Raw genomic sequence first — 14,267 nt, forward strand, 5'->3', positions numbered from 1 at the left:
GGTCCCACATTTGTGTGCAAATAAACTGGGAGGAACAACTGGGGAGTGAGGCAGACCACACAACTGAGGGTTCCAGCTTAGGGGAAATAAAGCCTCAAAACCTCTGACTGAAAAACCTGTGGGGGTTGAGGAAGCAGGAGGAACTCCCAGCCTCACAGGAGATTCCATTGGAGAGACCCACAGGGTCCTAGGATGTACACAAACCCACTTACCCGAGTATCAGCACCAGAAGGTCTCAATTTGCTTGTGGGTAGGTGGCCAGGGAAGTGACTGAAAGCCCACAGAGAGCTGAGCCAGAAGCATTGTTTCTTCTCAGACCCCTCCCCCACATATTCAGTGCCACAGTGAATTGAGGTAAGTTGCTCCACCCTGGCAAATACTTCAGGCTCTGCCCCTCACTACATAACAAGCACACTAAGACAAAGAAATTATGGCCCAAATGAAAGAACAGATTGAAGCTCCAGAAAAAATACAACTAAGCAATGAAGAGATAGCCAGCCTATCAGACATAGAGTTCAAAACACTGGTAATCAGAGTTGGCCTCACCAGCCACTGTAGCCCTTGCTAGGACAGCCCATGCAAACCTGCTGGAGAAGGAAGAAAAAGACAGAATTGGGTTACAAGATGGCAGATGTGTAGTATTTACTACAGCAGCCAGAGAGCAAGTGAGCTCTGTGGGGGAAGGAAAGGGGAGTGTGGGTATGTGGAGGGGTAAAGTGAGAGGTAACCAGAACTCTGGTTGTAGAGGTCTTGGTGGTATTTGTTGCCCCTTCCTATGGCTGAACCGTGGGAGCTATGGTGAACTTGGGCTGAGCTAGAGCTGCTGCCGCCGCTGCTGCTACCATCTCTCAGGAGTGGGAGGTGTGGACAAGGTGAATGTGGAGGCAGTGGCCGAAGCAAAGGGGACAGCAGCCACAATGTCGGATACATGGTGGTGAGTGAAGGCCTACACTCCGAATGAAGACTGGCAATGTGATGATGGGCAATGGGATGACTGAGGCACGAGGCTGTCTCTTTCACTTGTGTGGAGGAGCTCAAGGAGATGTTGCTGCTGGTTCAGGCAAGAGTCCGAAAGATCCCCACTCTTGGAATCAAAGATAAATCCAAACACTGCATATCAGAAACAACAGGATACATTAATTGTTTTCTCAGAAGCTGAAAACTATGATCTGGCTCTAAGTTTTCAAGAAAAAGCTGGTCATGATGAGATCTAGGGAAAAAATTGTTCAAGGTAAGGATCCATCAGTGGAAGTCACACAGGACCTCACTGATGAATTAGAAGAATGATTTAAAGAAATGCCTAAAACCATTCATCCGGTTGACCCGCCTGCATGTGAACTCAATAAACTTGAAGAGATTGCTGACTTAGTTACCTCAGTGCTCTCCTCACCTATCCATAGGGAAAAGCTGGCTCTGGCCTTGGAAAATGAAGGCTATATTAAAAAACTGCTGCAGCTGTTCCAAGCTCGTGAGAACCTAGAAAACACGGAAGGCTTACACCATTTGTATGAAATTATTAGAGGAATCCTATGTCTAAATAAGGCAACTCTGTTTGAAGTAATGTTTTCTGATGAGTATATCATGGATGTCATGGGATTCCTTCAATATCACCCTGCTATGGCTCAGCCAAAAAGGCATGGAGAATTCCTGACCAAAACTGAAAAGTTTAAGGAAGTTATACAGGTAACAGACTCGGAACGAAGGCAAAAGGTACACCAGACTTACAGGGTACGGTACATTCAGGACATCATTTTGCCTATGCCATCTGTTTTTGTTTTCTTTTATTTTCTTCAACAAAATTGAAATAGCATGTTGCAGGAAGATGAGAAATTTTTCTCTGAAGTTTTTGCATAATTAACAGATAAGGCCACAGATGATGATAAATGGTGTGAATTGGTTAATTTTTTCAAGGAATTTTGTGCATTTCTCAGACATTACAACCCCAAAACAGGGGTACATTTCTCAAAGCTTTGGAAAATTGGGGATTCTTTCTGCTCTTGAAATTGTAATGGCCATGGATGATTTGCAACTCAGATTGGCTGCTACAGACATATTTTCTTATTTAGTAGAATTTAGTCCACCCATGGTTCAAGAATTTGTCATGCAAGAAGCCCAGCAGAGTGACGATAAAACTGAAAAAAGTGAATTTGTGAATTTCTTCTATAGCCATTGTATGCATGTCCTCATGGCACCACTTTTGACAAATAATTCAGAAGACAGATGTGAAAAGGATAACATAGTCAGACCTAACAAAAACAGCACGATTTGTCCTGATAATTATCAAACAGCACAGCTGCTTGCCTTAATTTTAGAGCTACTTATATTTTGTGTGGAACATCACACATGAAAGAAAAAAAACACTGGTAATCAGGATTGTCACAGAATTGGTTGAGGATGGTCACAAAATAGAGGAAAAAGTGAAGGCTATGAAAAGTGAAATAAAGGAAAATGCACAGAGGACCAACAGTGAAGGGAAGGAAACCTGGACTCAAATCAATGGTTTGGACCAGAAGGAAGAAATAAACATTTAATCAGAACAGAATGAAGAAACAAGAATTCAAAAACAATGAGGAGAGGCTTAGGAACCTCCAGGACAACTTCAAGCATTACAACATCTGAATCATAGGGGTGCCAGAAGAAGAAGAGGAAGAGCAAGAAATTGAAAACTTATTTGAAAACATAATGAAGGAGAACTTCCCTAATCTGGCAAAGGAAATAGACTTCCAGGAAGTCCAGGAAGCTCAGAGAGTCCAAACAAGTTGGACTTAAAGAAGCACACACCAAGGCACATCATAATTACTTTAGCCAAATTAAAGATAAGGAGAGAATCTTAAAAGCAGCAAGAGAAAAGGAGACAGTTACCTACAAAAGAGTTACCATAAAACTATTAGCTGATTTCTCAAAAGAAATCTTGCAGGTAAGAAGGAACTGGAAAGAAGTATTCCAAGTCATGAAAGGCAGGGACCTACATTCAAGATGACTCTATTCAGCAAAGCTAAAATTTAGAATGGAAGGGCAGATAAAGTGCTTCCCAGATAAGATCAAATTAAAGAAGTTCATCATCATCAAGCCCTTATTATATGAAATGTTAAAGGGACTTATCTAAGAAAAAGATGACCAAAAATAAAAACAATAAAATGACAACAAACTCAGAACTATCAACAACCAAACCTAAAAAACAAAAACAAAAATGAACTAAGCAAACAACTAGAACAGGAACAAATTCACAGAAATAGAGATCCCATGAAGGGTTATCTGTGGGGAAGGGGAAGAGGGAATGGGGGGAAAGGTATGGGAATAAGAAGCATAACTGGTAGGTACAAAATAGACATGGGGAGGTTAAGAATAGTATGGGAAATGGAGAAGGCAAAGAACTTATATGTATGACTCATGGACATGAACTAAGGTGGGAATCATGGTGGGAGGGGGGTTACAGGGCAGAAGAAAACAAAGGGGAGAAAACAATAGGACAATTGTAATAGCATAAGTGATAAAATATAGTAAAAAAACTTAAAAATGTAAAATGATCCTTAAGCTATGTGTTTCAAATTATAGATCCAGACCCATCAGAAAGTCAGGAAATTATTTTAGACAGTCACTGTCAGAATCATTTTCATGAAATAGGGAGAATAAATAATCTCAGGGAGCATCATATCTACTACTTAGGATGGTTTCACAAAACTTTGGGTGCAGTTACCAATCTATGAACATGTGTTCATAACCATATATGTACAGGGTCACATTGTAAACTATATTTTTTTATGGGTCACAGTCAAAAAATTTGAAAGCCAAACCATAAAAGTTTTCTGAGGAACATACTGTGGCCTTGGATATGGTAATTGCTCATGAGGAAGGTCCATAGTGAAGAGTGTGTGTCAGTTTTGCATTCTCCTTGGTGTGGTGGGCCTGTTCCTCTCACTGCAAGTTAGGGACTTGCTTTCCCACCTAACCATAGAGCATAGCTGTGTCTCTGAGGTGTGAGGCATGTGGGCAATGTCTGAGGACCATAGGCCCACCTCTCATTTCAAGAAACTTTTGGGTGAGAGAATACAGTCTGAGTGGTTAAAAAAGAGAGAGAGAAATTTCTAGGCGAATAGCCTTTAAAAAGCTTACACACACACACTCTTCCCCTACCCTGTGGTTACATACCCCTTGGCAGGATGATCCAAAAAGGCCCATTAAAATAATTAAAAAAAAACCACCATGAGCATTCTAGATGCTTATGACAGAACGGGAACACCGATGCTGTGTTGCAATGCTCACCAATGTAGAAAATGAAAGCCAGACTAGTAAAGCTGTTTCCTGGGCCACAGAGTTTTATATATAAAACTAAAATAACCCACTATGTTGCCAACCCTGGGATTTTTTTACTATACAATAAAATGTATAATTAATTTGCAATGTAAGAAAATTAGAAAGTGCAGATTAACAATAGATGAAAATAAAGCCATACATACCTTTTTTTCTTTCAAGAATGAGATTACGAGGAAACTTTATATTGGGTTTGGTGATGACTTTTTAGATACATGACCAAAGGCACAATCCACACAAAAAAATAGTTAAGTTGGACTTCATTAAAGTTAAAAAACTTCTGCTCTCCAAAAGAAACTGGTAAGAAAATGAAAAGAGAATCCACACTTAAAATCTTTGCAAAACACCTACCTGATAAAGGACTGTTAAAGAACTCTTAAATTCAACAATAAGAAAATAAACAACACAATTTAAAAATGGTCAAAAGACCTGAACACTCATCAGATATTTACAAATGGCAAGTAAGCATATCAAAAGATAGGCAACATCATATGGCATTAGAAAATGGAAAGTTAAAGCAACTATGAGAGATCACTGCACACCTATTAGAATGGCAAAAATCTAGAACCCTGACAGCACCAAATGTCAGTGAGGACATGGAGCAACAAGAACTCTCACACATTGCTGGTGGGAATGCAAAATGGTATTGCCCTTTTGGAAAACAGTTCGGCAGTTTCCTACAAAATCAAAATACTCTTACCACACAATCCAGCATTTGTGCTTCTTTCTATTATGCAAATTTACTGAAAACATGTGCACACAAAAAAACCCTGCATTCAAATGTTTATAACAGCTTTACTTATCATTGCCAAACCTTAGAAGCAACCAATATATACTTCAATGGGTGAATGAACAATAAAACTCTAGTAAATCTATAATGCTGAATATCATACAGCATTAAAAAGAAATGAGCTAGCAATCTCTTTAAGACATGGAAGAAATACGTATTGCTAAGTGAAAAAAGCCAATCTGAAAAGACTATATAGTATATGATTCCAATACTAAAATGTCCTGGAAAAGGCAAAACTACGAAGACAATAGAAAGATTAGTGGTCAACAACAAACAAAGACTAACAAAATAAAAACAAGCCAAAAAATTTAAAATGGGCAATAGACTTAAGTAGACATTTCTTCAAAGAAAATATATAAATGGCCAATAAACACATAAACAGATACTCAATGTAATTAGTCATTAAAGAAATGCAAATCAGGACTTCCAGCCAAGATGGGGGCATCGGTGGACACACTGTGCCTCCTTGCACAACCAAAATTAAAGACAACAAAAAATTAGAAACAAAGGGACAACCAACAGACAGCAAATTAAACTGTATGGAAGTCTGACAGTCATTCATCCAGACTGGTAAGAGGGATGGGGTTGGTGGCTGGTGGAGAGGGGTCACAGCAGGAAAAAGTGGCAGTTGGCAGACCCCAGGCACACAGGCAGCAGCTAGCAGACCCTGGACGCAGGGAGGCAAGAAGCAAACCCAGTGAGGCACACAAGGTGGCTGGCAGACTGCGGCCACACATTCATGCACAGATAAACCAGGCAAAAACAGGCAGTGAGACAGACCATGCAACCCAGGGCCCCAGCGCCAGGAAATAAAGCCTAAAAGCACCAATTGAAAACACGTGTGGGGGTTGAGGTGCCAGGAGAGACTCCCAGCCTCACAGGGGAATTCGTTGGGGAGACCCACAGGATCCTAGAACATACACAAGCCCACCCACCCAGAAACTAGCACCAGAAGGGTCCAGTTTGCTTGTGGGAAGCAGCAGAGGAGACTGGGATCCAGGAGGAAGCAGAGCAAGCGCTATTGTTCCCTCTCTGACCCCTCCCCCACATACAGTGTCACAACCCAGCATCTGGGTCACCCCACTCTGGTGAACACCTAAAGCTCCACACCTTACTATGTAACAGGCATGACCAGAGCCCTCCCCCCACCAAAATGGATCAAATGGAAGAACAGATCAAAGCCCCAGAGCCAATACTTTTAAGTGACCAAGAGATAGCCAACCTATCAGATGCACAGTTCAAAGCACTGGTGATCAGGATGCTCACAGAACTGGTTGATTTTGGTCACAAATTAGATGAAACAAATGAAGGCTACACTAGTGAAGTGAAGGAAAATTCATAGGGAACCAATAGTGATGGAAAGAAAACTGGGACTAAAATCAATGGAGTGGGCCAGAAGGAGGAAAGAAACAACCAAACAGAAAAGAACAAAAAAACCCCACAAGAATTCAAACAAATGAGGAGAGGCTTAGGAACCTCCAGGACATCTTTAAACATTCCAACATCTGAATTATAGGGGTACCAGAAAAGGAAAAGGAAGAGCAACAAGTGGAAAACTTATTTGAACAAATAATAAAGAAGAACTTCCCCAATCTAGCAAAGGAAATAGACTTCCAGGAAGTCCAGGAAGCTCAGAGAGTCCAAACAAGTTGGACTTAAAGAAGCACACACCAAGGCACATCATAATTACTTTAGCCAAATTAAAGATAAGGAGAGAATCTTAAAAGCAGCAAGAAAAAAGAAGACAGTTACCCTCAAAAGAATTACCATAAAACTATTAGCTGATTTCTCAAAAGAAATCTTGCAGGTAAGAAGGAACTGGAAAGAAGTATTCCAAGTCATGAAAGGCAAGGACCTACATTCAAGATGACTCTATCCAGCAAAGCTATAATTTAGAATGGAAGGCAGATAAAGCACTTCTCAGATAAGGTCAAGTTCAAGGAGTTCATCATCACCAAGCCATTATTATATGATATGTTACAGGGACTTATCTAAGAAAAAGAAGATAAAAAATATGAACAATATGAACAGTAAAAAACCAGCAAACTCATAGTTATTAACAACCACACCTAAAACAAAAGCAAACCAAGCAGACAACTAGACCAGAAACAACCACAGAAATGGAGATCACATGGAGGGTTAGCAACAGGGGAGTGGGTGGAGGAGAGAGGGGGAGAAGGGGGAGAAGGTACAGAGAATAAGTAGCACAGATGGTAGGTAGAAAATAGATGGAGGAGGGCAAGAATAGTATGGGAAATGTAGAAGCTAAAGAACTTATGACACATGGACATGAACTAAAGTGGGGGAATGTGGGTGGGAGGGGTTATGCAGGTTGGAGGGGAATGAAGGGGGAAATGGGAAAACTGTAATAGCATAATTAATAAAATATATTTTAAAAAAGAAATGCAAATCAAAACCATAATGAGATAACATTTCATACTCATTAGCATGGCTATTATTCTTTAAAAAAGAGAGAGAACAAGTGTTTGCAAGGATCTGGAAAAATTGGAACCCTTATGCATTGTTGCTGGGAATATAAAATGTTGCCGCTGCTGTGAAAAACAATTGGAAGTGATTCCCCTGAAAATTAAACACAGAATTACCATATGATCCAGCAATTCCTCTCCTAAGTATATACCCAAAGGAATGGAAAGCAGGGACTCAAAACATATTTACACACCATGTTTATAGAAGTATTTTTCACAGTAGCCAAAAGGTTGAAGTGACCAAAGTGTCCATCAACAGATGAACGGATAAACAAAATGTGACATATCCACGTAATGGAATACTATTGAGCCACAAAAATAAATTAAGTTCTGATATATGCTATAACATGGATTTACCTTGAGCACATTGCATTAAGCAAAAAAGCCAGACACGAAAGGGCAAATATTGCACAATTCCACTTATATGAAGTACCTAAAATAGGGAAATTAATAGAGACAAAAAGTAAAATAGAAGTTAATAGGTCCTGGGGTAGGGTCGGGGAATGGGGAGTTATTGTTTAAATTGTTTGGGTTCATGAAACATTTTGGAGATTGTGGTGTATTCAACATTGGGAATGTACTTAATGCTACTGAATTGAACACTGAAAATGGTTAAAATTGTAAACTTCATATTGTTTATATTTTCTGCAATAAAAAAACAATCAGTGGGTTTCAGGGATCGAGTGAAGGGACAAAGGGATAAAGAGGTGGGACATGGGGTATTTTTAGGGCAGTGAAACTCTTCTCTGTGACATTGTAATGGTGGATGCATGTCACTATACATTGGCCAAAACCCATAGCATGAGCAACACAAAAGTGAGCCCTACTGTAAACTATTAACTCTAACAATAATAATGTATCAGCATTAGCTCAGCAATTGTAACAAACATACCACACTAAATGCAAGATATTAACAATACAGGAAACTGTATGTGTCTAATGGCAGGAAATGGGTATATGGAAACTCTCTGTACTCACTGTTCAATATTTCTGCAAACCTAAAGCTTCTCTAAAAATATTCTTACTATTTCAAACATTATACTAAAACAGAAATATTTTTGTAACTTGCTTTTTCACTATATGAGGTCTGTACGGAAAAAGTCCAGCCATTATTAATATAACAAGAACAGTTTGTGCAACATCGATGTAACCTGGCAGCCAAGGAAAGTGGGCTGAAATGCGCATGTGTGAACAACAGTGACTTCACTGTACTAGTCAGTGGGCGGTAGATGCTGTTGAGTGAGCGTGTGTACTGTGTGGTGTTGCATTCACAATGACTAAGCAAGTAGAGCAATGAATCTGCATCACATTTTTCATTAAGCTTGAACATTCCTCCACAGAAACAAGTCACATGATTCAGAAGGCTGCCGCTATGGGTACCTGGTGACTGTCGGCTTCATCACGACAATGCACCTACTCATGCATCAAGTCTCGTGCAGAGTTTTTTTGGTAACATCAAATCACCCAGGTGACTCAGCCCTTTTACAGCCCAGATTTGGCGCCCTGCAACTTCTGGCTTTTCTCAAAACTAAAATCACCTTTGAAAGGGAAGAGATTTCAGACTGTCAGTGAAATTTAGGAAAATACAGCAGGGCAGCTGATGGCACTTGGGAGAACCGTGTGAGGTCCCAAGGTGCCTACTTTGAAGAGGACTGAGGCATCATTGTCCTGCATACAATGTTTCTTGTATCTTGTATCTTCTTCAGTGAATGTCTCTATTTTTCATATTACACAGCTGGATACTGTCTGGGCAGACCTTGTATTCGTATATTATAACATCTTCCTAGGGATTCAGGCTGGACAGGGCAAGAATAGGGTGGCAATGGAAAGGTTAGCCGAAATAAGATGAAGCTGTGGAAGAAGGTTAAGATTCAGAGATGTGGGAATTTAGGAGCTGGGGGTGTTGTACTCAAAGGCCCACAGAGAAAAGGGACTAGACTTTGAGTGGACAAGCAGAGATAACTGAGCCCTTGAGCCTGAGCATTCAACAGGCTGGGAACTCTAGCAGGGCAGGGAGTTTCAGTTTAACCTCCTAGAATCTGGGTCCCCTGCTGGCAAGAGGCTGGCATGACAGGACTGAGCAAGAGCAAGGAAATGGGTCTCACACACTCACTTGCTCCACATATTCTACGACTTCTCACTAGGGTGGAGTGAACAGGTACAAAACTCAGGCAATTGGTGGTGGTCAGTTGCCTGAAATTCCAAGATAGAAATCTGCTGGGGCAGGTGGAAGCCTGTGGGGGCCATGGGAAAGACCTGCTACGCCTAAGACAGGATGTGTGCACATTAACCTTGGCTTCTCACCTGATGTTCTGGTGACCGGCCTGCATCACTTTCCTTCTCCTGGGCATCCTTTCACATGACTCTCTGCCCAACTCCCACCAGGCAGGGAGGATGTGCCTGTCACAAGACCTCCAGTGATCTTTGGGGAGGCTTTAGGAAAACACCTGGAGGGTGTTGGCTCAGCAGGCCTGGGCTTTGTGCCTCCTCATCCTGGAGGCCACACTAGGGCCTAGGCCCCCATCCCTCAGGCACAGAATCTCACCATTCAGAGGAGGACGCATTCCTGCTTCTTCCCATCCTGGCTTTTCTGCATCTGCTAGTAATGAACACGTTGTACCAAGTGGGGTCCTAGCAGAGGAAGGGAGTCCTGCCACCACCTCCTCATTTGATGGAATGCTGAGTCATCCTGGATTTCCTTAGGAATCAATGAGGCAGGGGCAGCCCACAGTCCCCCCACCATTTCATAAGGAAGTGACAGCACTTCCCATACTTTGGTCCTTCATTTATACTCATTCCTTTTGTGACCTTATCTGGTCTTATGGTTTTATATACATCAGTCAATCAGTTAATCAACCAACCAATCACCTGTAGCCAGGACCCTTCCCTAGGACCCTCAGGGTTCTGTGTTGATGATAGACTATAGGAGATGGGGTGTCAGGAGGAAGCTGGGAGATTAGTGGTGATACTATTTGCAGTAATCATAGCAGCAGAGGAGGTGAGAAGTGGTCACGTTCTGGATTTGTTTTGAGACAACAAGATTTTACTGATGGATCGGAAGTGGACTGTTAGAAACAAAAGAATGACACCAATGGTTTTGGCCTGAACAACTGGCAAGAGAGAAGTGCCATAACTAACGTGGGAAATGCCACAGTGAGAACAGATTTGGGTGGTGGTGGTGGGTCCAGGGAGTCAGGAATTCACTTTTGAGATGACTGTTGGACGTGCAAGTGTATATTCTGATTAGACACTTCGGGCACGTGAGACTGTCTGCCCCGTAAAGGTGATGATCTCCATGGAGGCACGGTCCATGTGACTGCCGTGTCTGGAATAGGTCCTGGAACACAGTAAGTACTCAAATATTTTAACTGTTGAATGCACGGCGCCTCTTAAGGTCATTTTTATTTTATTTTTTTAAGATCATTTTTATTGTGACCACTTTATGTGACCCTAGGGTTCTCCTCATCAGCTGAGTACTTCCTCCTGTGGCAGGACCCCACACACCATAGCTCTCATCACACTGATGTAGTAATTGATCTGCCTCCCCAGTCCAGTCTCGTGGTTCATGGTTTTATATCTATCTATCTATCTATCTATCTATCTATTATTTATCATCTATCTATCCATCTTTCTATCATCACCTATGTATATCTATTTATCTGGCTGGCTGCCTGCCTACCTAAAGCCTGGGCCCTTCCCTAAACTCCAGGGTCACATATCCAAATTGTCTAATCAGCATGTACACTTGAATGTCCAATAGCCATAACTATACAAAACTGAGCTCCTCCTTACCCAGCCCCCCACATGCCCAATCACAGACATCTCCAGTAATTTTCAGTGTTTTTCATCTCATAGCACATATAAACTAATTACTAAAATTCTGTGGCACACCAAAAAAAATATTTCTTGCTGATCTGACAAAAAATAGGTATAATTTTGATTCATTCAAAGTGAACAGCTATTGCTGCGTTGGCTGTTGTCATTTTTTAAGTTGACAATCTAAGGGAGAAGAGATCAGTGCCCTGCCTATAAAAAAGTCAGGTATTGCATGTTTTAACATGTTTTGCAGCACACCAGCGTGCCTGCCACAGCACACCAGTTGAACATTGCTGCCCTATTCCAGCTACAGCATTTATCACCACAGTTAACAGCAACTCCGTCTTGCCAGTTGTTTAACCCAAACACATTGGTGTCATCCTTGACATTTGGTTCTCTAGCTGTCCACATCTGATCTATCAGTAAATCCTGTTCTGTCTGCCTTCAAAAAGAAACCAGCATCCAAATGCTTTCAGTCTCCTCCACTGCTACCATGACTAGAGTAACCTCATAAAGAATCTCACTGCTTCTTCCCAGGTCTGTGGCCCCAACCTTCTATTAGCACCTCACCTAAGTGACCCTTTTAAAATATGTCAAATCTAAGAAGATCCTCTGATAGCTCCCACTTTTACTCAGAGTCAATGTCTTTGCTACAACCTTCTCAGCCTTACCTCATCTGCCCATTTACTCCTCTGACTTCACCCTCTAGTACTTTATCCCTTGATTATTCTGCTTCAGGCTCATTGTCCTTGCTCCTTGGAATAGACCTGGTGTGCCCCAGCCTCCAGACATATGCAATAGCTATACTTTCTGACTGGAATGCTCTTCCTCAGTCATCCATGTGGTTTACTCTTTCTTCCTCTAGTCCATGTTCACATGTCAATGTCTGAGGAACACCTGCCCTGAACCCCCTATTTACAACTATACCCTACCTATGTCTTCCCTAAGACTCTTACCACGGTTTTGCATGTATTTGGTTGCCTTCTACATACTATATTTTTCTACATATGCTTCTTTATTTCCCTCTCTAGAGCACCATCAATGTACGCTCATTGGTGATGGAGTTTTTTCCCTCTTTTGTTCACTGCTGTTTTCCAAGTGCCTATACAAGTGTTTGACATGGAGTAGGTTCTCAATATTAGTTGAAGAAATAAAAAAATGGTTGAGTGAATGCCATCCATTCTCCAGCTTCAAACATTTTAATATGCTTTTTTGATTATCACAGGTACTTCTCTAGCAAGTAAGTTCTCTGACATGGCAGGTAAGCCCATTGGTTTGACAGCATGCCTTTGTTTATATTGTACTCTCAGCCTGGGAAAACCTCTCTACCCCACAACCTGCTTACTGGCTAACTTCTGCTCACCCATTGAAACTGTCTACATGTCATGTCTTCCAAGAAGATTTTCATGAATCACACCTCCCCCAAACTAGGTTAAGTAACCTCCTGTGTCTGTCATTTATTTATTTTTAAAAATATTATTTTTATGCCCTGATTGGTGTGGCTTAGTTGGTTGGGCATTGTCTCACAAAGCGCAAGGTCACTGGTAGGATTCCTGGTCAGAGTCCACAGCTGGGTTGTGGCCAGGTCCCTGGTTGTGGGTATGTGAAAGGCAACCAATCAATGTTTCTCTTGCACATCAATGTCTTTCTCTCTTTCTTCCTCCCTTCCTCCTCTCTAAAAATAAATAACATCTTTAAAAAATAACTTGTATTTTCCAATTATAGTTGACATACAATATTATATTAGTTTCATGTGCATAACCCAGTGATTAGACATTGTACAACTTAGTAAGTGATCACCTCAACAAATCTAGTATCCATCTGACACCATACATTATTACGTTATTATTGACTATATTCCCTATTCTGTACTCTACATCTGTGGGTGACTGACTTCTTCTATGCAGCTCCTATCACATTGCTTTTAGTGACTTCTTTTTTTAACTGTCTACTCCATGATTCCATGAGCTCCATGGGAGATGGCCTGTGTGCTGTTCACTGTTGTGTCCCTAGGGTCTGTGATAGTACCTAGCATATAAGGTACTCAGATACTTGAATTGTTGAATGCAAAACTCAGCTCAAAGTCATTTTTATTGTAATGCTTTTGGGGACCTTCCCATCAACTGTTCTTTATTTTAGGGGGCACTCATTACATGCAGGTGAAAGGCAATGAGGGTCAAAGAGGCAAAAGGACCACCACAGGTTCCCTCTTGATGGGAACTAGATGGCTTACCTCTTAAAGAGCTAATCACTAACAACAGGGCACAGAGAGGGGAGATGCTATCATTTGCTTTTGACATCTGTCATACTAGCTTTCTGCTTTTGATAAACATAAAGCACATCCTCAAGGATGGTGCACACTCCTCTACAAACCTTCCCTCCACACTGTGGTCATGCACAAAGGTTATTTATGAACTGTGCCTATGGGACAAAAATGCACCGGACTCCTGGCCACTACTTCTATACTATTCTCATCTCCACATTGCTTCTCTGGTGCCCAAAGACACCATGGGAAGATTTCAAGCCTGATCTTTACCTTCAATGCACCTTAGAGGAGGGTCTTCCTTTTCTGCTCAAGTGCTTTTATCTGCAGCCCAGGGTGGCACTGAAAGAGTTTTATGGAATGCTGACCCACCTGAAATACAAGTCTAAGCTCTTATACCACATGGGAAGTACTATTTACCCCCTCTACTCTCTCCATCATATAACACATTGAAAATAAGGAGACAAAAACAGGTGGTTCTTTGCTTAGAGGTATAGAGTATATTTGGAGAAGGTGCTGCCTCATCTGCACAATAATGGAAATGATGATAGCCCTTTTCAGGGAGATGCAGAAGTTTGAAAGACTCAGAATTCCTTTTTGC

At 41.3% G+C, this 14,267-nt stretch overlaps 1 pseudogene; it reads left to right on the forward strand.

Annotated features, from left to right (window-relative positions):
- Positions 1 to 917: 917 nt before the first annotated feature.
- Positions 918 to 2,347, forward strand: LOC118979844 (serine/threonine-protein phosphatase 4 regulatory subunit 3B-like; annotated as a pseudogene).
- Positions 2,348 to 14,267: the final 11,920 nt, after the last annotated feature.

This window comes from Sturnira hondurensis, unplaced genomic scaffold, assembly GCF_014824575.4.
Source record: "Sturnira hondurensis isolate 20B ecotype Veracruz unplaced genomic scaffold, ASM1482457v3 Scaffold0022566, whole genome shotgun sequence".
Classification (NCBI taxonomy): Eukaryota; Metazoa; Chordata; class Mammalia; order Chiroptera; family Phyllostomidae; genus Sturnira; species Sturnira hondurensis.